This window comes from Pyxicephalus adspersus, chromosome 1, assembly GCF_032062135.1.
Source record: "Pyxicephalus adspersus chromosome 1, UCB_Pads_2.0, whole genome shotgun sequence".
Lineage (NCBI taxonomy): Eukaryota > Metazoa > Chordata > Amphibia > Anura > Pyxicephalidae > Pyxicephalus > Pyxicephalus adspersus.
In genome coordinates this window covers 56,735,875-56,759,362 of record NC_092858.1, presented here as the reverse complement: position 1 = coordinate 56,759,362, position 23,488 = coordinate 56,735,875, and the positions used below count along the sequence as shown (strand labels likewise).

General features: G+C 36.6%; 1 long non-coding RNA gene across 1 annotated transcript in view; it reads right to left on the bottom strand.

Annotated features, from left to right (window-relative positions):
* Nucleotides 1-439: 439 nt before the first annotated feature.
* The window catches only part of LOC140321785 (uncharacterized), a 69,067-nt gene continuing 46,018 nt past the window's right edge, over nt 440-23,488 (bottom strand). Inside the window, exons 3-4 of the long non-coding RNA XR_011919012.1 lie at nt 970-1,206; nt 440-654 (exon numbers count right to left, since the gene is read on the bottom strand). This is a non-coding gene — a long non-coding RNA (uncharacterized lncRNA). The remainder of the gene's footprint in view (nt 655-969; nt 1,207-23,488) is intronic.

Sequence of the window (23,488 nt, the reverse complement as noted above, 5' to 3'; positions counted from 1 at the left end):
TGTGGAATAGGCTAGTGTTAAGGTTATTGGTAGAAGGGTTTGCTTATCTGTTCCGGTTACTATTGAAGTTGGGATCTGCACAGGCAGTACCAGTCATTATAATCTAGGGTAGTGCAGTTGGGATAGGAGATGAAATAGAAGCAAATGTATAGTATTTTTGTGGTCGTGATTTGCAGCCTACCAATTGTCGGGGTCAATAAAGAATGGTACATGAAAGGGCCACAATAAGGATCTGTGGGACAGAGGTTGGTTGGTGGGGAGTGAGGAATTGCTTATGTGTGTAATGAGAAACGAGTGGGTTTGGTACAAATAGTATAGAGAAGAGGAAACATCTCCAGAAGTACATATTCTTTGGCTATATCCTAATTCACTATCCTGTGAAATGGCATTTTAAATGGCCTTCATACTTTCCCATTTGAACAAAATACAGGGTCATGACAAAGGTCACAAGCCATTTATTGGTTGAAACATAAGATTTAATCATCCACTGTTTCATTCTGCTGATGCTGTTCTGTTTCTCTTTTACAGTAGCTGCAGGTGAAAGCAACTATAATACCAGCCATTAACTTTCTGGTAGCTTCCTTTCAGCATTTTGATCATTCCCTTCTAGCAGATCTTCTTCAGGGTGTAGCAAGTTTGCTGAGTGTCAATACACTTGAAGTTTTGTGGACAGAAAAGACACATTAAAAATATCTATGCATCAGTATCAACATATTAGATATTTATATAGTATTATACATATTAAATGCAGAACTGTCACTTGTACTAAAAGGAAAAATACATTGAAACAAAGTGAAAAAAAACATAAAAACCAAGATGCATAATAATATACATAATAAATGTAAAATAAGTATATATATAAATTATTAAATATGCGTGTGTGTGTGTGTGAGTGTGTGTGTGGTTGGATTGAATGGCAACAAAATCTCAACAAGAAATATGGCACAATAAAGAAATAGATATACATACCAAAATTCGCCTCATCCTCACTTGTGGTAGCCATTGTTCATTTTTTAAAAACTTCAACTTCCTATTAGTATCAGGGTATTTTCTATCTTTAGGGTCATGGAGTCCTGGCCTCTCCTCTGCAGCCTCAGTTATTTGGGGTGCCTCTGTAGTCCCTGGGTATATTTCCAGCATAGAGAATGGAAAAGATGGAGGAAATGTGACAGGATGCAGGAGAGTTACTCTGGGAAATATGAGAGACTGCAAAACAAACAACAACAACCAGAAAATTATTAATACAACTATGTGACTTTCTATGAAGATGGCTAAGCACCTCACTGTGAAGCTGTTGTTTGCCAGCCACTAGATGCGGTATATAGTGATTTGCTTACTGTTCTCAACAGAGCTGCCCTCCAACTGACTTCACATTGGTATTAATGCAGTTTTTATAAATGGGTGATTGGGGAGGCTTGAGTTGGATAACATTCTAATGAAACACTTGGAAAACACTAAAAAAGCTGTCTTAAAATACAACTTTTGCTTCTCTTGTAAAATTTTCCATAGGGCCTGAAGCTACATAGTGATAGTTTTCTATTTCTATTTCTATATGAGAATGTATAAATACCTGAAAGTCCATAGCCACAGATTCACTTTAATGCTACAATGGTTTTCTGTCACAAAACAAAATAGGTTATTGATCACTGGTTTCTGATCAAGCTAGACTGTGGGCATTTTAGTGCCACTATAAAGGCGGAAACCTAAGCTCTGTAAGCAGAACATTAATGTACTGTGTTTACCACTATATATAGGAAGATAAATACATACACAGTGCCATACAGCCAGCTCTCAAAGAAAATAAATTACCCTGAGACCACAGTTTATGTTCATTCAGGTAAGAAGGGAATGGAAGATTGCCAAGAGGAATCTCCGAGGGGGTGATACAGCACCGGCTCAGTTCAGCTCAGCAGTCTACATTCAATTTAAAATAAAAAATAAAGCACCACACCGGCTCAGGAATAACAAGCATTCAGTGCAATACACTTTCCATAAAAAAGGCTTTGGCGTTAATGTCTGATAGACTTTACAGTATAAAGTTCAGCATCTCTTTATTCTAAAAACACCTATTTGTGTAGAGGTTTTGTGTATATTGCAGAATTTACATGTTCTAAGCCCCAGCTTTGTTTATTCCCTTCGCATTTAAACCCTAAGGAATATTACTGACACACAGTCATTCGGGAGAACCATTGTGCAGGAAAAAAATAATTCTAAAAAGTTGCAGCTTTCACAATAAAGAATGTAAGCCAATGTTATCTAATATAACATGCCCAGAAGGACTAGGGGGCAAAGTATTGCACTTGCACTGCACTTTGTTAAAACGTGAGAAAGGCCACCTGACTTCTTAGAGTCATTTCCCACCTAAAGCAGACATAAACTCAACTTTTTTAATTTACATAAAAGGGTAGACAACCCTTATATATACAGAAAAAATGTAATTGATTTTTTTTTTAAAAAAAGGATGAAGCACTGCCCCTTTAAGTCTTGATTGCCACTGCGATCAAGACTGAATGGGAGCACAGAGCCTCCCGGGATACTTATATCATGCATCAGGAGGCTGGTGGCTGCTCCTTCTGTGCACGCCCGATTTTGGGGAAAGAGATGTCGATCTCAGGCATGCGCAGTGAGATCAGCTATCATTTTTCCCCTTTACAGCAGGCTATGTCACCCCATCTCGCACCTGCATAGTGTGAAATTGCACACTGTGGGTAACATAGCAAAAGGCCAGAAAAGAAGATGGCTGCGCCCGGTGCTTCATCCACACTGGGATAAAGAAGAATCCAAGGAGGGCACGGGACCACATCAAGGAAAGGTCCAGCATCATCGAGGGATCAAAGGTAAGTGTGTTTTTTTTACTTTAGTTCTGTTTTAACCCACGCCTATGCATACAGCTGCCTGGATTGTAAAAGTAATTGTGATATATGAAAATGACTTAACTGGTTACAGAAAGTGGTGGCAGGTTAGTTCCAAGCCAGTTTGGACTTTGAGTGTTTTTGAGCTATTTTTAACTTGGATTGGAGATTGCTAAAGACAGAAGGGATGGGTCCTCCCCAAACAATGTAAAGAAGGGTTAAAAAACAAAAAACATGCTTCCAGTATTTAAAAGGGATATCCACTCTTTTATATAATGTTAAAAATTTGATGAGAGGCCTGCTTTAATCCGCATATATGTTTATACAACATTTTTGTATGGACTGGACAAAAAACTAGCCTAAGTACCTGGATCTGTGTTATACTTACTTGCCTGATCCCTGTCTTCTGGTGAACAAAGCATAGCATCCCCTTGGGCTGCATTACGTTATCCCGCCATAGTCCCAATCAAGATGGGCAAAGATCCAAATCAAGAAGAGAAGAAGGTAGATGGCCGTACCCATGACAAAACAGGGACAAGTTAAAAATCAAGATCAGAGAGGTAATGTTATTTTATTGCAGAAGGGACTTTGCCTATAACTTATGCAATAAAGTACCTGCCAGGTCACAATTTTCTATTTCTAGAGTTTAGTTCCAATTTAGTACCATGAACAGCAGCTCTAAGAATGGGACAGAGAAAGGCATACAATCTGATCCATCAGACTCTTTTGCTTTGTACAGTGCTGTCTTACAGGATAGGGTAGTTTCATGAAATGTCCCCATGAATATGTTGCCATCTCTTAATTGTCTAGCTAGACCAAGCTATTTTGCATAACTTATTTCTAATTTCGTTCCATTATTATTTAATTTTTTATTGTTATGCATGAAAAGTGCATTTTTTTAATTTCATCTTTGTATGTTTTGTACCAAAACATAATTTTTTGTCAATATTTTTATAGAAATGAGTTTCAAAGATTAAAAAAGTTATTACTGAAAGAGACCCATAGCGGAAACATAGAACCATTTCACCTTGGAATCAAATTTAAGCTCCTGTGCTTTGCCTTCAAATCCCTACTCAGTTATTGTCCCACTTACATCTCTGACATGGTTAAAAAATACTCCCCCTGCAGCTCTCTCCGCTCCTCCAATGACCTACTAATGACTTCCTCACTCATAACCTCATCACACGCACGGTTACAAGACTTCTCTAGAGCTGCTCCAACTCTCTGGAATTGTCTTCATCGTCCTATTCGAATTGCTCCTACTTTGTGCTCATTTAAAAGAGCGCTCAAAACCCATTTTTTCAAACTTGCCTACCCATCTTCTTCTGTCATTTGAAACCACCACTACTTCCCACCACTACATATCGCCCATCCTATTGTGTGTGAAATTCCCCCACCTACTAGATTGTAAGCTCTTCGGGGCAGGGTCCTCTCCTCCTGTATCACTGTCTGTATTAGTCTGTCATTTGCAATCCCTATTTAATGTACAGCGCTGCGTAATATGTTGGCGCTATATAAATCCTGTTTACTAATAATAATAATAATAATAATAATCAAGTCCTGGTACAAGAGCTGTAGTGGTTATTACCAGCCTTTAGATGTGCTACAATGTACCTTCCCTTTACTTTCCCACCCCTGTATACGTTTACGGAAGCATAATGAACTATCTAATAATTTGTCATATGAAAGGAGCAGGTGAATATTTTTCTTTCTTCCATGTAACAACAATAATGTTTGGCTGTTTAAGAAGCCAACAATTTATACTCAACATTCCTTTACAAACATACATTTATAAACTTGTGCTGGCTAATTGAATATGCTTTTTCTGACTTAGAAAATAAAAATTTTCATATGAATTCCAGTATTTATTGCACAATTTTTTCTTCATTGTAGGGTTTGAAGAATATTGTGTTTTGGTAACATCCCTGATGAAATTTGATGATCACCATACCACCTTCAGGTGTTAAAAGTGACACCAGCAGGCTATAGAAACACGCTACAATCCAGATACAACCCAGGGATCAAATCATTACTATGTTCTATGACATGCACAGAGCAAGATATTGCCTTAAACAACAGTCATCCATTGTGTGGCATTTCCTCCTTCAAATCCCCTTAAATACAACACAGAAAGTAAAGAGAGTGAAATAAAACCATATGCAGGAAGCAACTTGCAATAAATTTGTTTATAGTCTCAGCGTTATTAATAGTGGCAATCTGAACAAGTTTTTATGGAAAAGCTTTGTTCACCAAAGTACCTCCTTTGTTTGCTAGCTTGGTGGGAACCCCTACAGGACGCTCATAAATGGACACATTTACAATGTGGACTGTGTAAAGTGCCTGCAGCACTTTTTACATCTAAACTGTCTTTGTGATTGTGTGCCACCTGTGATGCTGGGGGGGCTGGAGGTCAGAGCTAAGCAATTCCTTCAGCTCTTTATAACACAGAGCTGATCAATATGGTCTTATCTGAAGCTGAAAACTAGCTTTACCTCTTCTAATCTTTTTTATAGCGATGTTATTTTTAGACATTTGTGCTGTTTGCTGTTAGGATTTGTACTGTTTGCTACTTTGATTTGTAGGCCTCTTTATAAGTCAGTATACCATCAATGGGTTGTGCAGAACACTGTTGCACAGCCAAGCAAGGGACCAAAATTGCACAGGGTCAAAAAGAGGTTCAATTTTACTCTTTCACTGTCATTTGTCTTGGCTTTTGATGCAAGTATGATCATTTACTTCCACGGCTACAGACATCAAATGTTGGCATATGCAAACAAGCATTTTAGACTAAAATCAGGATTTGTAGAGCATGTAAAGTGCATAGACGAAAAAAGTTGGGTGCACAAGGGCAGCCGTTTCTTGAATGATCATTAATCATTTCCTTACAGATTAATATAACCATGATTATATGCAATTATCAAACAATTTAGAGTGATTTTTACAAAACTTTTTTTAAAAATGGGAAAAAGGTTTAGGGTCATGCTGCCTTTTTTCTGCTGTAGGGAATATAGTGCAGATTTAAGGGCACTGCTGTTAAAATTATCTACTGGGGGTTTAATTTTAATACCTTTTGCTATCCCTGAAGAATATTTTCTGTTCTGTTTTACATGCTAGTATAACCCACAGCCAGTGGTCCTCATAAAGTTGTTTGTCTTTGCCATGTTTGTGCAAGTTTATTCTGCTTATATTTTGCCTGTTCATTTCCCCTTTTTATCCACAAAAAACTGTTCAAATAAAAGCTTTCCTTTTTCATTCCTCAGTAATATCATGATGTGGGTCAGGGACAGTTAGGCTGGAGAAAAAAAGACTAGGTGATGCTGGATTTCCTCCAGTCAGGATATCTGAAATGAAATCTGCATAAGTATATTCATTACAAATGGTAACATTTTCTAAGGAATGTTCAAAGAAAAGAATTCCAAGAAAATTATCATTCCCTGTGCTGCAATTTCTTTTACTCAGAGTACTCAGCTTTCTTGGGAATATTGTTGAGGAGATAGTGAGGTCCCCTACTGCACTGCCGGAGCTAATTAAGGTAAGTATATTAGGGAAGTTTTCCCAGTTTTTTTTTAATTTAATGTAACATTTTATCAAAAATCAATAAAACAAGTTTCCTTGGCCTGTAAGGTCTGCCTTTATTGTGTCCTCTCATTAAAATCATTACGCTATAAAAATTGACATATATTCATAATGCAACAAATTTGGTGCATGTGCCACTTTTCCAAAATGAAATACTGCAACCAGTAAATCAATCATGCAATCAATTTGTGATCTCATTAAAAAGAACACCCATGTGTTTGTTTTAGTTGCCTCTAATGTGTTCCAAAGGTGACCATAAACACAAGCTATTTTACTATTTTACCTGCTTTATTGTGTGACCAAAAACGCCTATTAGTGTTTTGGCTAAGTGGGAACCAGCACAGTAGGTGGCCACAGTAACCAAAGGTTAATCATTAATAAAGTAATTGATTTGCAAGTGAACATTATACAGTACATAGGCAAATGAGTATGCAAAAATACCCCATAGTGTGCTAGACCATGGCTGAACATTGTGCTAGACCTTTGCATAAGATTGGCAAACCTCATATCACAGGCTACGTATTTTGACTGTACAATAAGTACTCGATTAAGGCAATATTTTACAGAAGATATTGCTATCAAGTATTCATATAGTTTTGATTCATTATAAAGTACTCATGTCACTAACTGTCCCCCAGAAGGGCTTACCACGTACCCGCCATAGTTATATGCAAATGCTTATACTAGTTTTGGGGTTATATGCAAATGTTTATACCAGTTTTTTTTTTTGGGGGGGGGGGGGGTGATATCATATACTTAAAGGTTTAAACTCCGCTCTAACAGTTGTAGCATTTACCCTGATGGGAAAGGGTAGAACTTCCTGGATGATCCTCTGTAGTGTGGCATAAGAAATCACAGAGGCTTGTACTTTGTTGTTTAGGTGAACTTACTGTGATACAACAAATAGCAGAGAGGGTTAAGGTAGCAGAATGTCATACAGTGGCAGATCACATCCAGTAGCAATCAATCAAAGTCAACACTGACAGCTGACCTCTAGCATCCTGTTTGAACTCTTCATCCATATCAGGCAATGAAAGAAGAGTCTCTCTTCCAGAGTGGGTCTCTCCATTGAAGTGACAGTCCCAAATTTAGCACCAACAGGATCCTGTCCTGTACATTCCTTCTACTTTGGTTTACACTTGCTAAGTCTTTTACTATTTGGGAACAAGGTTAATCTCCTTATTAGTTCAGTCTTCAGACCCAAGCCTAGCCAGGGTCCTGGAAGGCAACCATCTCTGTCTCTCCTTGCCCTTTTCTAGTCATCCATGGTAAGAGCATATCCCAGGTCAGGTCTCCCAAGCATTGACCCTGTTTATGGACCCACCTAAAAAGTACCAAACATCATAGTAGGTTCAACGGGTAAATGCACCAGAATATTGTTTGGTTCCTATCTTGCTAATTTTGGGATCTTCTTCTGCAATAGAAGGCAGCAAACCAATACTCCCAGGGAGGAACAGAGTCAAGCAGACACTAGTTTAAACCTATTCATCTTATGGAGACCTTTTGGTATTAAAGGGGCATTACACAATGCATCTCTGTTTTAACATACGTACCCTATCTGCACCTAAAGCATTGATGCCCAAAGCTACGATCACCAAGCTCTAAAAACTCGGGTCAATTGAACCATCTACCCACAACAGCAATATTAGATTTTAATAAGCTGTCTCTGTGCATGTTGTAAATTGCCTTTGTAATACCAAGTTTTGTTTTCTTTATTTCAGTGTTATATTTGCCATAATGTGAAAGCAAAAATTGAATTTTAATTCAGAAACTTACAGAAAATAACTACAAAAGGCAGTGGAATAATTTAAATTCCGCATGCATAAATAAGATGAAAGGCACCTTGTGCGGTAACCTCTGAAAACACTGGACTGTAAATAAAACCATAACTGATTTTCTAAACAATTTACGTCTGATTTATGTACAATGTTTAGATTGAACTGCCACCCAGCAGAAAATGAAGCTGCCTACTCAGGTAGAGTAATGCCATAATATTTAGCAACACATATTCCACGCTATGCTCTGCATAGAAATGAACAGCACACTCATTTAATTGGCTCAGTCACTGTGTTATATAGTTCCTTCTGATTGCACACCATACAAACTAGTTTTCAATAAAATGAAACATAAAGTAGAGATATTTTTCTCTATGCTAATGAGAAAAGCTGATCAGCAAAACTGCAGTGTTTTATTGTGTTATTAATTTTGCAATCATGAATTCATTTTTTACGCTGTTAATTTAAAGTCGTTTGAGAAACATTCAAATCTGTGGTTAGCCGGAGAAAAACAGTAAAGAAAGAAACATCTCATCAAGATGAAATAAGAGCAATCATGCAACTGCTGCATATTAATGCACTTCAATTCAAACTGTATTAGAAGCCTGCATTTTAACTCAAAAGCCATTCAGCAATACCCACCTTACTACAAGCAATATATATATATTGATGTATAAATTTTCATGTGTACTTTTTAAATGTCAGTTGCTAAGCAATAAAAACTATCACGTTAAACTGGAATACATTCTGTACCTTTTCCCTAATGTTATCTGTACATCTAAAGCTATCTTTACTTGCATTTTCAGAGCTGAAAGTGGTGGTCCAATTGCTGACCAATATGGCCCTATTTGTAAAAACAAGTCATTAGTCTAGCCTACGAATGCCATTTCCATCCAACCCAAATGATGTAGTGGTAAAAGGGTCATGCTTATTTCAGTTTGTAGGCTATGAAAACAAATTGAGTTTTTACTGGAACAGGTTCAATAGCTTTTCCCAAACAGTAAAACTCAATTCCAGCTACAGTTTATTTTTGTCTTGTTATATTGCAACCTTTTCCTCAATACTATCCCCCCTCCATGAATCACCATTGTCACCCCCAGGAAGCTTGGGCTGAGCGATGACATGGATTGTAGTGTAGCCATTGGAGTGTAGGCAAAAAGCTGCTTAAAGAAGCTGGAAAATGTCAGCAGGACCAATATGCAAGAAGGGAGGTGGGTAGAAAAGTGCTACTTTCTAAAAAAAACAAAGAACATTACACTTGTTTATGATACACAGTGCTTTAACAAACTAAAGGTCACCCAGTTAGGGGATTGATTTCCATTCAAGCACACTATTGTTTTAGATGAATATGACACATTACATGCCTACGTAGTAGGTTTCCTAGATCATACATATTTTATACATATATTTAAAAGGTCCTTTTATTATTAAATGCTAACAACCAGGCTATATGAACAGATTTGAAAATCTAAATAAGACTGGAGAAGATAGACTATCATGGGAGAATCTGGGTAAGCCAGCAAACTTGGAATGGATTTGGTCCAGGATTAAAAACATTTTCAAACTAATAGCAAATGATTTTTGGAATATTTGTTCTAGGTTTGCTGGCTCACCTAGGTTCTACCATGAAAGTCTTTCTTCTCTTGGGGAGCTTTATTTAATCAGACCCTATGTTCAGAAAATAGGAAAATTGTACTTTAACTGTACAGTTGATTGTTTTCCAATGCAGAAAATACACAGGGAAATCAGAAATGACCCTTTAAATTCGAAACAGATGCTAAACTTTAAAAAAGTGACACTAAACCCATCAATGTAACAATTTCCAAAAAAAAAGCTTACATTAGAAATTCACAATAAATGTTATTAACAAATCTGTATTAAAAGATACAAAGGTAAAGGTCTCTTGTTTTCAGCATTTTTTAGAACCTTACCACCAGTGAATGCATTGTGTATATTACATTCAAGTCATGCCTCTGATAACTGTCACAACTGTCAGTGCGGTTATGTTGGCTCGCAAAGCCCTCCTATGGCTGCTGTCACAGCTGGCCACATTGGCAGGACTATGGCAGCTACAGATCTAATAGAAGCTAACATGGTAATAGAAGGGTTTGGTTCCAGTTTAACTTGGCTGCACAAGACAGGAACATCCTACCTATTTTCTAAGACAGATTTACTAACCGATCACAGGTTTCCCTTTCCACTGCTTTAGTGGAATCAATAGAACTATGCAACGATGCTCTAGATTTTTCTTACATAGTTTCAAAAGTATATTCATAAATACAGTAAGATATTAAAAGAGACACAAGCAAGGTGTAAAGTCCCAATCCCCCCCCCCCCCCCCAAAAAAAAAAAAAAAATCTGTTACCTAATTTGCACTTGGTTGTGGTTTATAAATTTGTTATAAATATAAGTGATAAAACTTCTTTATTGTGTGTTTAATTCATTTATGAATGAAATGTTTTTACAAATATTACTTGCAGGATAATCTTCCTGGTACATGTGTATTAAATTAGAGTGATTGGTTCACCACAAGTGATTACATTTATTTATATGCCCCATTGAGGCCTGTTTATAACACATTGTGAGAACCTTCCAGGTCCCTGTGTTTCAGTTGCAGTAACCGATTCCCTAAAATATTGCAGGGAACATTTTAGGGGATGTCAGATTCCCTGTTTTTTAAATATGAGCCATTAGTGTTCCATGTCAATTAAGTCAAAAGCTGTATTTGTGCCTAAAATACTGATATTAGAATTCTACTAAAAAACCTAAGGGAGAGAGTGTTGTCCAGAAAAAGAGAATCAAGCATAAAACCCCAGATGCCTTTTAAAAAGGCATCTTTGAAACAGATTTGAGATGGTAATCACAACCCATATGCCTGCAGTCCAGGACAACTACCTGTGACAGTTGTATTGTTACTTTCAAGCCTGCAATTTGTTGATATCTGTCCAATTTTAGAGGAAGGAACTTATGAACCATCTGTGGTCTTCTAGGAAATCTATCCCATAAAATATGTATTGGCTCCCATTTTGAACTGCCTTGCTGTGCAGTAAAGTTGATAAATCGGTCCTACTGTGCAGTTGTCAAAAATTGAATTGAATCACGAATGTGCTTTATTTTGTATCATTTAGAAACATTTGCATTTCTGCCTCCCTGTAACCTTTTGACCTATGTCCTAATGGCACTGGTCACTCAAGAGCAAAAGTTCAGCTCCAGGTTAAGTCTGTGTGTGTTTGCATTGAGGAGGGGCACTGTCTGTTCTTACTTCCTCTTGTTAGATACACACAATGCAGTTACTCTCTAAAATTCAGTGTTGACCCCTGCTGTGTAAACTCCCTCCCCTCCTAAAGCATGAAGGAGGACCTGTGCCCTTGCCTTCACTCAACACAATCTTTTGTTTTGTTAACATCTGAATAATGTAACTAAGCCCATCTGACTACAGCAAACCCTTACTGGATGATGTACTAGGTTGTATGTCAGCAAAAGTTTTACTTCTTTCCCCAATTAATATTTAACAAAGTATTTTTCCTTACAATTCACTATTGTTATACAGTTTATGAAATGGTGGCTGCCCATCTGTTACTTAGCTGTGGGAAAATGTGTACATCCCTTCCATTAACCACAAGGGTGTTGCAGGAATTTACAGTGATTAAACACTTACACCAACTATGTTATTGCATAGGTACGAGTAATGTATATATTCCTATTGAAAATGTTTTTGGGTATGCAAACAACAAGTGTATACTAGGCATTTCTTTAGGTGGCAGTGCTTACTTTTTTCAGCTGTCACTCTGGACTGCAAACAGCTGTACCAACATACAGTACATAGGCATGCTCCACCATAGTCTGTCTGGGAAAATTGGGATATTCAGCTGAAAGGGGAGCAAATAATCCAATCCAAATGTGCAATGTTCTCTTTCAGGTTAGCCCAGTCAACAGTAATAAGGAAACTAATTGCCATATAGACAGTGGATTTGATTAACTAAAGGCCATTCATGTAAAAAAATGAATTATCATTTTGCAGGGGTTAATTCATTTGGAGAAGTAAGGGAAAATTCACTTTGAAATGAATACCCAAGAAAATGTACATAAATATCATTCTAATTTGATCATGATTTTGTCCCAAATCTGTTTTTAATTTATTGCAATTGAAAGTGGGGTAAATTTGTAGTCTAGTGACTCCACAACACTCCCCACAGAAAGACTTTCATGGTGTTTACCTGCCTGCACATAGCAGAGCAGAAACATATAGTAATATCATATATTAGTATTATTATGCCTCTCAGTGGGTTATCCCTAACTTGAAACAAATAAAACCTTCTAATAATAAAAACATATAAAAAAACACAAACATACACAATAATAGCTTGTTACACCTGTGGCCAGCAATTGTGTTATACGTAGGAACTGCCTAGGGCTTAAGTAAGGGGGAGCCCCAAATGCTTGGCCCGGTAGCACAATCACCAAAAAATGGTAGTTGCTGTTTCTTGTGAGGTCACTGCTTAACATGCCACCATATACTGGCATTGAGTGGGTCATCCATTTATCATTCCTAACAACTACTAGGTGCCCAGGAGTGGTAACAGAGAGAGAAGTGACTGCTGGGCTTTTAGGTATTTGCAAACATTTGTGCAGGTGCGTGTTGAGTTTGCAAAGGCAAGCAAATCAGTGCAGTTGTTGCTAACTTTTTTTTTAACTTCTGTTGTACACCGCAGGCAATATGCAATGTATCTCATTCATTACAACATATGCACATTTCTATATGCCCAGCATTTCATCGTATTCTAATTACATGCCATGTTACAATGGGTAGATCCAGCCTCCAGTGGTTTACAAGAGGTAAATCAGATTTAGGAATAGGCATACCATTCCTGCTGGGAACAGCTTGTGTTTTATTTTAGTGTTTTCCTGGGAGAAGATAAGAGGAGCAACTAACACTATTAGTGCTTGTTATCACACACAGAGATTTTCCAAACTGGTATACTACTAATGTGTACACTGTCTGGTCTAATTAGATCCTGGCTAAAGACTGTGGGTGATAACTGATAATGGATCTCTAGTCTGGAAACTGGTAAAAATAGCAAAGCATGCATGTCCTGAAGAACTGGATTGCATTAGGAGATAGGTCAGGACTTCCAGATAAATCCTGCACTTTATCTAATAGATGTTTATCTAGAAACACCTTTGATAATTGACAGATCCTTCAGGGTGCATTTGCAGCACTGAGATGTGTTAATGCAGGGACATTAACACAAATTATAATGCATGTGACCTATACTCTAATAAAACAGTTATAACACAGGTATATAGCAATCATTTTGACATCATTTTGACAACAGACCAACAAAAATTCTGCATGTACCATTTCTGACAGCACAGGCTGCACTTTAATACATTAAGTCCTTAAGGTACATTGGGATGTTTCATATCCCAAAAAAGCCATGTAACATTAGTTGCGGCATGCTAACCCAACCCAATAGTGTGAATGGGCATAGTATGGTCTGTGAATGAACCTGGTTGATTTCTGTATTTACATACAAAATATATAAACCCCAAATTTCCAGTGTGATATTCATGATCATGAAGCATATGTATTCTTATTATGAAACTTGCTAAAATTGATATTGTTACCAGTTTACTTTTGAACTAAAAAATAAACACACTATTAACTATTAATCTAATATTTAGACTGTGATGTGAAAAATACACTCAAGAATAGTTTCACATAGAGGCCCACATTTTAGCTAAAACTTTGGCCTATCCTAATTATATTAGTCCCAAAAATGAGGTCAGATGACCACCTGAATATAATGAATGACCAAGTTTTTCCATCAATGTGACATTGTTTGGCCAGGCTGTGTATGAGCAGTTTCATTTCCGGAGTCTGGTAACAGGTGCACTGTGAAACTAGCTTAGTAAGATAGACCTAGATAAGGATTAAAGTGTATGTAAACCCTAGCAATGAACATTTTTTTTTGTTTGCTCACTTTTAGTCTGTAAAAATATCAATGAAAGTGTTTTATTATGTTTGTCTGATAAAAAAAACAGTTTTTTCTCTTTGTAGAAATCTTGTTAGCTGATAACTTCCTTTTTCTCAGCTTCCGCTGACTGTTATCAGTTGGTATTTTTTAGACTGTAGATTATCAGCGGTGAAGCTTGGTAATCCAGCAAACCTGAAAAGGATTTATTGCTATTAGTTGCCACATGCTTTAAATCCTGAACAAAATCCATTTCAGATTTGCTGGATTGCCCAGTTTCACCCATGATAGTTTAACTTCTCCAGTCTTGGAGAGCTTTATTAAATCAGACCAAATGGGGCAGATTTATTAAAGCTCTCCAAGGCTGGGGAGGATACACTTTCATCAGTGAAGCTAGGTGATCCAACAAACCTTGAATGGATTTCTTAAAAGTAATGTGCTATTTGTCCTGGATCTATTCCAGGTTTGTTGGATCACCCAGTTTTTCCAGCCTTGGGGAACTTTAGTTAATTAGGCCCAATGTGTTTAACTGGTAAGCAGCAATGTATTACATTTTTCTTGTGTTAAGATACATTTAAATTCTATAGTAAAACCTCCACACAAGGCTTTAAAATGTAGGAATACCATCCCCTTCTATAAACACAATAAATTACTATACAATGTACCACGGGTGCACCCACCTAATGGCCACCAGACCTAATAATGCTTTTATTATTTTAATTTTTTATTCATTGAAACTGTTATCCTGCACATATGTAACTGTAATTATTTTTGTGTTTACAGCAAAAATGTACATTTCAACCGAAGGTTTGGAAAACTACACCGGTAACTACGATGCAAAGTACTGTACATCTGTTAAGAATTTGAAATGCAGATGTTGGATAATCACTGCTAAAATGACTTTAAAGAAATAATGGTGCCGTTTCCACCACTTCAAAGAATTATATATTTAAAATAAGGGAAACACTTTGATCATGTGATAGTTAAAATGTACACAATTAATGCAATTTAAGAACAGGAAAATGGTTTACATTTTTGCCTATATTAGTGGAGCATTATGCAGTGTACGGTGATGTCCAGAAAATATATTTAGTGTCTAGGAAAATGGATATAGCTAGCTAAACTGTCATATTATAAGAATAGATAGTGGAAATTAATTTTTTTATAGATTTATCTTCTGAATTTCATGCAAGGTTTTTTTTTTCTGGTGAAGAATCAACTTTGCTCTGATTAGACTTAATTGCTGCAGGTTTCCAACAGTCAAGCTTAAGGTTTAGTATTAATTCATTAAGAAATTAGATAAATGGTACTGTGCTTGAATATATAAATGTAGGCTGACAGATAAAATAAAAAATGTATTAAAAGTCAGCCTAAAATCTAAAAAGTGAACATCCATAGTCCCACAAGTGGTCCTACAACACAACCAAAAATTCAACAGATTGTGAAACATTGCATCAAATAATATTATTATCCAGTATTTGTATGGCACCAGAATATTATGCAGCACTTTACAAAGTTCATGGTCATGTCACAGTCTAAAACTAGTTTTTAGAGGAAGCCAATCAAGCTAACTGTATGTTTTTGGGATGTGGGAGGATACCAGAGTGTCTGGAGTATAAATACAGGGAGAACATATAAACTCCTTGCAGATAGTGTGCTGGCCAGGATTCCAATCTGTCCTAGTCCAGCACTTTCTGGTCAGACATTGCCTACATTTTAGGAATCAGACTATCCCATCTCAAAAGCTCAATGTCAACCAAGTCTTTTTGCCTGGTTTATTTGTTTGATTGCATGCTTTTACCATACATTTTGTATTCCTTGTGATTTTAGCTTCTTCTCAGCAGAACCATGGTGGGACTAGTCTATTTGAATGGACAAATTAAAATAATACAAAGCTACTTTATATGGCAAAAAAATGTTATTGACATTTAGTAAATAAATTTACAAAATCACAATAACAAGCTAATAGTTTAAAATATTGGTAAAATACTGGTATTGTTCTATAATTAGAATGGAAGAGAAATGAATAAACACACTTGTTCTGGTGACAGCTGTGTAAATGTGGATTTCCCTCATTGCAGACATATTTATTCTCATTTGCCATTGTATATATAGAACAGGAAATAAAGGGACACATCCCTAATGATACACAAACGACAAAACCTGACGGGTTTAATCCCTTCCTGCTCTATACAAAATGAAAATATATTTCAATGCTTTTTTTGTTCCACTGACCTAGAACAGATGTTCAGATTATGAATTCTGAAGCATACTCGTTCTGGGCCAGTGACTGAGAAATTATCAAGGGCCAAAACAGCCAGGGAACAGAAATCAGCAATAAAATTAGAAATAAATGTTTTTTTAAGTACGTCTCCTTTAAGACATTTTGATGAAACCTGTGCTTAATTAAAGTATAACCTGTTGGGGTAACCCTGGTGGGCTTTTTCCTTTGGGTTGGTTTAGTAAAGGAGTTTTCAATTAGCAAAGTGAATGAACGTTCTGAAAGTGAATGTGGTAAAAATTCACTTTGCAAAAAATTCCCAATCACATGCATTGAAATGTAAAAAAAAAATGTATTGCCCCTCATGTAGTCTGCATTAAGAGAGCATTTTACAGTGATGATGAGTGCAGGATCGCCAGGTGGAAATAAAGGAAAAAAGACGATATGATGGAAGTACAATGGAAAAATAGGACGGATTAATAAAGGTGACAAAAAAGTCAACAGGCAGCTGTGTGTCTGATGTTTTTAACAGTTATTTATGACACACATCAGTATTATCAAACTTTTATGGCAGAAACCTTACCACTCACCTTATAGAGTTTGAAGCAAGCTTTGATCAGGGGAGTCTGACTCCATCTTATCCTCAATCAGTTTACTGTAAGTATTTTACCTCCCCCAGCATAAGGTTTTGTTCTTCTGTACAGTTATACACCACCCATCACAATTCTGCTCCAGAAGTGTTTCACATAAGGTAATATGAAATATGGCGAGGGATGTCTCCAAAGCAGAATGGAGGTGAGTGACAGAGGACAGTTGCTTGGGAGAAGAAAACCTAATGCTGGAGGAGGTAATATATTTCTTTCTTTTTATTCACAGCTTTATTACTCTTAATTGGGGAAGAAGAAACTTATAGTTGCTGCACCTGACCTAATCTGAATGAAGCTTCTGGCCATTGGATTATCACAGGGGAAGAGGGGACCCCCTAAAGTTTCACAGGGTGAGGGCATAATTTGTAGTCATGCACTGCCCTACTTTACTTTGGGTCATAGTTAAATCACCAACACTTAGAGCTTCTACATCAAGGAAGTGTAACAAAAGTTACATTGCCATGGCGTGGCCGAAATTCTCAGAATAGTATTTCGCACACAATGGGTTATAAAAGGTAGCTGTTATAAATGACATAAATGGATGCAAGCAATACAATTGTATTCCTCCCATAGCACAACAACTCTTTCATAATACACCATTTTGCTTAGAATCCAAAAGCTAGTGTTTGCCTAATTCATACTGAAGCTGATTATCAGAGCAGAAATGGGGCAATAGACTGCATTCTTCCAATGCAGACAGCTATAAATAAAGACATGTTTCTATTTTGTATTTGCTCAATGGGGCCTTAACCACAGTAATCCTTCCACAACAATACAAAAACAATATTGAATGCAGTCATTTTATTGACTGCCATAGATTGGAGACAACAATAAACTGGAAATACCTGTGCTTCACTGATGTTATCTCTGTCATTTCCGAGCTTAATTAAGCCCCCATTACCAGGTCACATGAGCGCATTGTAAAAATCAGGCATCTGGCAGTAACCCTAGATGTTTTGGTCAGGAACTGCCTTATTGCTGTAAACATAGCATTCTGCTCTTCTGCAATAACAAAGTTTTTTTGGAACAAACAATTTACATAAAATGCAGCCAGTCCTTCCCTTCCTGTTATTATAAAATGTAGCATGTATATGAGAAGGCTTAGGGCTTGTTTATTATTATTGTTTTAGGGATGTAATTAGAAATATTTGATTTACAACTGTTTTGCAGAGGTAAAGGTATTTTATATTCAGACATTTACAATGCAAACTAGAATGCCTAGCAATGTCCTAAAGAACCCTTTCTACTGATTCTGCTTGCTGCAGTCAGAAGACTGCCTCAGTCTGTTATCCCCTATTTTCATTATTATTCCTTGTAATTTAATAAAATCATGTGCAATGAAAAAATCCTGCCTATTTAATTCCCATCGCACATAACTGACTATTCAAGGTAACTCTTACTTAGGTAAGTTGCACTTTTCTGCAAAGTGAAAGTTGACTACTCCTTTTGTGATCAACCTGCATGACATACTGTATCCCCCCAACTGGGTTTACAATGTAATTCCAGCCTAGGAACATTTGTTCCTGTGCTCGGCTGCTGCTCCGTGCAAAGTCTATGAACAGAATAATATTTCCCCCTGACAAACTCTGCTTCATAAAGGCAGATAGGAGAAATCAGTGGGGAAAGGCAGCAGGGTGGTACATGGTACAGGTAAGAGCTAGATGTTTCCTACTGATCATTTCTACATTGGTAAGTCAGAGGTTTGCAATGGGGTCTGTTACTAAAGTCTACATCAGGGGTTTGTCACAGAGGTCTGATGGGGGTTTGTCACTAAGGTCTGCACCTGAATGTCTGTTCCTAGAGTCGGCACCAGAGGTCTGTCACTAAGGTCTGCATTAAGCTGTTTCTCACTGGATCTCGGTCATGTCTACCATTTTTCACAGTTGAAATTGAAGCATGGTAACTGAGCATTTCTTGACTCTACTGCACACCAGGAATCTACCAAATAAAAATAATCCAGAGGTTCCTGTAGAGGTGTGCTACACTTCTATCAACAGGTGGCCACATTCTGTGCTTCACTGTTTTGTGGAACACTTCAATCCCTGAACACTTCAAGTTGTTGCCCAATTAGCCTTGAGTTGCCAACCCTCAACCCTGATGTCAGCAAATCTGCCTCTTGATGTAGGTAGAGCTTCTGCAATTTCTAATTATATAGGTGGCATGAACAGGAGCTAATTAGGTAGAAAAAGAAATGTGTGTGTGTATAGAAAATGAGTCAGAATGGGGACAGCTTTTGCTTTGGTGTCTTTTTAGATAACTCATAGTGCTGTGGGAATCTCTTGTTATGTACTAAATGCTTATACAAAAAGAGAGCGCATGATCATTTTTTCAAGTAAATAGTTTTTCCTAAGCCTTTAAAATTATAATTTAGTCCATCAATGATTACTATAGAAAATTACAAAATTCAAAATAGATATAGATGTCCTGACCATTTGGGTAATTAGACATAAATATATTTTTTTATTATGCAAATCTAATACCAGGAAAAAATTATCCATCCAAATATTACATCTAACTTTGGACTTTCATTTATTATAAGCATTTATTAAAAGGGAAAAATGTGCCCATGATTAAATGTTTATTGAAAGAACTCATTTTTGTCCCAGTGGTTTTTGAACATTACAGTTTCTCAACTAATGAACAATAAAGGAATGTCCGTAAATCGTAATCAGGCTAGAAATTCTCTAATTATTGCTATATGCAGTGATCTCTTTCATTAAAAGCTCTGGGAGTTTTGAAAAAATATGCTGAGCGCTTCTTATATCAGCAGCATTACTTTATACATCCCTGTCATTCACCCCTACCCATCTGCTATACATCATTAGCAGTAACAACCATTTCACTCCAGTAGAAAGTTAGCACTGTTGACACTAAAAAGGCTCAGGGAGATGATGCCATGCTATCAGCTGTGGCAACAGGAAACTACCAACAGACAACACCAAGGAATAACAGCAGCTGTAAAAGTAATAAGAGGACTTTGTGATATCTTTCCATGTTTGTTGTTCTCAGTCAGCTTTTATGCCATTGCACTGTACATAGTATTAAAAAGTTTGACATTGTTAAGTACTGTCATAAAGTGCTAGAAACTGGAAGAACTCTATGTTACTACTAATCAAAGAGCATATATAGAAGGAAAACATCACCAGTTAAATTAAATTCACTCACATACATAGTTAATGAGCTGTGAAATATGAATATTTCTTTGTAGCAGATATGGAGTTAATTTTTATTGAATCTTATGTGATCAGCTAGCAATAGTCAGGGACCTAAAACAATTTATTGCTGAAATAAAGTGCTAACTTTAAAATCCAATTCAAACAACTAGCCCCCACATTTATACTATATTGTGTATGTAGAGGTTTGTGTAAGGACCACTGTGTGAAGCCAGACATCATCAATTCTGAAACTGTTGATTTTAGAGATTCTTCAGGGTGTGATTTCTCCTTTGTAGTGGAACAATCATCAGCATGGGCAGCATGAGAAGTAAGTATCTCTATAATAATCTGTTCAACTTACTGTAAGTTTTCAGGAAGAAATACAAGCTTAGCCTATCTAGCCATGAATAGTGACATTATTATTATTATTATTTTTTATAGCACCCACATATTATGCAGCACTGTACAAAGTCCATAGTCATGTCACTAGCTGTTCCTCAAAGGGGCTCACAATCTAATATCCCTACCATAGTCATATGTCATACTCTAAAAACTGTATTTCTCAAACATATTTCATTTATAAGGACAAATAAATTGATGTAATGCAAACAAACGTCATAGAAAAGAAAAAAAGATATTTCACCTTTGCCATCTTGTGTTCACCAATGAAAAATCAATACTTGAAAGATCTAATATGAAACAAAGTGATTTGTAAACTAATAAGTAAGATAAATATGGATGGTAGATCGCCAAAAACACTTAAGGAAAAAAAGGCTTTTTTCTTTACACAGATTGGTACTCTAGCATGTACTGTAATTCCCCAAATTCACCAAAATTGTATCATCATCCCATTCAGTCTTGCCCCACCTATTAAAAATTCAAATTTTAATAACTAGTTTAATATTATTTCCCTTTTTCTGTCCTCTCCTTGTGCTTTTTTGCCTAGGCAAGTCTGATTGATACATCAATCCTACAGTATCTTTGGATATGTGATGTTGGTGTCCAAGAATACCAGAATTAATGTGTGTGAATATATTCACTGTACTTGCCAGGTGCCATGCATTGTACAAACACCTAAACTTGCTCTGCGCATGCTAAAGATTAGGATTGGTTGTTGCCCTATCAAGGGCAGCTCCACACATAATGGTTGCTAAGAGATTAGCACTCTGGCCTTTGCAGCGCTACGTCCCAGGTTCGAATCACGGCCAGGGCACTATCTGCATGGAGTTTGCAGGTTCTCACCATGTTTGTCTTAGTTTCCTCTCACATTCCAAAAACATGCAGTTAAGTTAAATATTTTCCCCACAAATTTACATTAGGCTGTACTAAAGACATATGACTATGGTAGGGACATTAGATTGTGGGCCCCTTTGAGGGACAGCTAGTGACATGACTATGGACTTGTAAACCGTTGCGTAAAATATCAGCACTATATAAATACTGGATACAAATAATACATTTAAAATGGGAAAATACTCAACAAGCTTGTAAAGATTGTCTAAATGCTTGAGGGCAGATAAACATGATGATGCGTAAATAACTAAATTTACTATCAATTATTATTCTTAACTAAAAAATTATTATTACTTATACTAATTAACTATTATACTTTTTTTGAAACTTTAATCAAAGTCTATTTTATATTGGGTGAATCCTTTGGCCATCTATAAAAAATTGTTAAAACAAAGTATGTTGGTTTAGTTAATGTCTGTGGATCAGGATTACAGTCAGACAACTAGCATTTTAAAAAGAGGTTTTCAGTTGTAGCATCTCTATTTATCTCATGACAGGTTCACAAAATATAGTGCACTTTTCTCCTTTGAACTACATTACTCATTTTCTGAAATACCTGATATACCAACCGCTATCTCTTTTAATATTGTTCTTTATGAATAGTCAAAAATTTCTAAAATTTAGATTCTCCACCAACCTGTGCATCTGTTTCTGCAGCGCCTTTAAGCCACTGGAGCCTTTCAGCCTAAACAGCCTTCCAGATTGGAAAACGGTTGGTATTGATGGTAGTGGTTGCACTGGCAGTCAGATTAAGCACCACTTCAACATATAATTGAGGACTGTGGCATGAGATTTAGGCCTTGTTAACAACTTCTTAAGACCAACATTATGCTATCTCTTTGTACTGTCTTGCTTACACTTCCAGTTGCTTGTTTTATTTATTGGCCATAAGATCTACTCTTGATTTCTTTTATTCTCTAGTGTATGTCTTCCCATACTTCCCAATAAAGGCTGTGATTTTTCTCCTGTAATTTACCTGTAGTACACTTCTTTCTCTGCATTGCCACTGCCTTGCTCTGGTGTCTTTTTCACTATCTGTTATCCCTCTTTGATCTCTGTTTAATCTCTGCCAATTGTAAATCTCTCTGTCAAGATTCAATTCTCTAGAGTAATACCCTTACCTCTATTAAATGACCAGAATAGATGGCTGTGTATCATTAAAGACAAACTGCCTGCAAGGTGAGATATTGCTGTGGGCACAGAGAAGAAAGGGTGGTCTGTGCCACTGGTTTGACACAAGATTGGATTTTTCTTTTATCCAGATCTCCTTGGCTTGGTGAGACTTCATTTTTCAACTATTTAACCAAATTCAATCCCGACACTGCAGTATCAAGTTTACCTAAATTAGCGTGGCTTAGCAAACAACAGAGTTTTGGCATTGCTCTTTGATTTGTATTATTCTATCATTCCTATATGTTCTAAATATTCTCATGATAGAGCATAGTGTATTAAGTTTCTGTAAAGTATCTAGCAATTATTTTAATCCTTTTAATAAATTAGAAAATCAGTCTACCACCTATCTGCCTTCTATTTATGTTTGGTAATATTTATTGATGGCATTATGCATATGTCATTGCTTTTTTCTTGGAACTGATATTATCTGTCATTTGTATTATTTACTTGTCACTGATATTCGACAACCATTAGTAATATCTTCTTGTTGTTGCAAATACCCAGCCATCAAGAAAGTATTTGCATGATACAGACATCTCTTGTTGGCAATATCTGCATGCCATTGATATCTGCCATAGTCACAGGATCCCCCAAATCAGTAAGCAGTTTCTGCCCCCATAATATAATATGTACCCAAATTGTAATGTTCCAGACTCTACATATTATGGGAGCAGGGGGTGCACAAAAATTTAGGACCTAGTTTGGTGGGGAATGAAACGCTGATATATATTTTAGAGGCCTGTAAAGCTCCAGCTTTAATTTTATGAAATACACACTTTGGGGGAAGTGGAAATCTGGAGAACACAATGGTTGGATGCATG